The following is a 587-nucleotide window of genomic DNA, read 5'->3' on the forward strand; positions in this document are numbered from 1 at the left end:
ACTGAGGAAACCAGAAGGGAAAGAGACACATGTACCCCAATGTTCATCGCAGCACTGTTTATAATAGCCAGGACATGGAAGCAACCTAGATGCCCATCAGCAGATGAATGGATAAGAAAGCAGTGGTACATATACACAATGGAGTATTACTCAGCCATTAAAAAGAATACATTTGAATCAGTTCTAATGAGGTGGATGAAGCTGGAGCCTATTGTACAGAGTGAAGTAGGCCAGAAGGAAAAACAGAAATACAGTATACTAACGCATGTATATGGAATTTAGAGAGATGGTAACAATAACCTGGTGTGCGGGACAGCAGAGGAGACACTGATGTATAGAACAGTCTTATGGACTCTGTGGGAGAGGGAGAGGGTGGGAAGATTTGGGAGAATGACATTGAAACATGTAGAATATCATGTAAGAAACGAGTTGCCAGTCCAGGTTCGATGCTCGATGCTGGATGCTTGGGGCTGGAGCACTGGGACGACCCAGAGGGATGGTGTGGGGAGGGAGGAGGGAGGAGGGTTCAGGATGGGGAACACATGTATGCCTGTGGCGGATTCATTTTGATATTTGGCAAAACTAAT

This window comes from Bison bison, unplaced genomic scaffold (assembly GCF_000754665.1).
Source record: "Bison bison bison isolate TAMUID 2011002044 unplaced genomic scaffold, Bison_UMD1.0 scf7180017864473, whole genome shotgun sequence".
In the NCBI taxonomy this organism is placed as follows: Eukaryota; Metazoa; Chordata; class Mammalia; order Artiodactyla; family Bovidae; genus Bison; species Bison bison.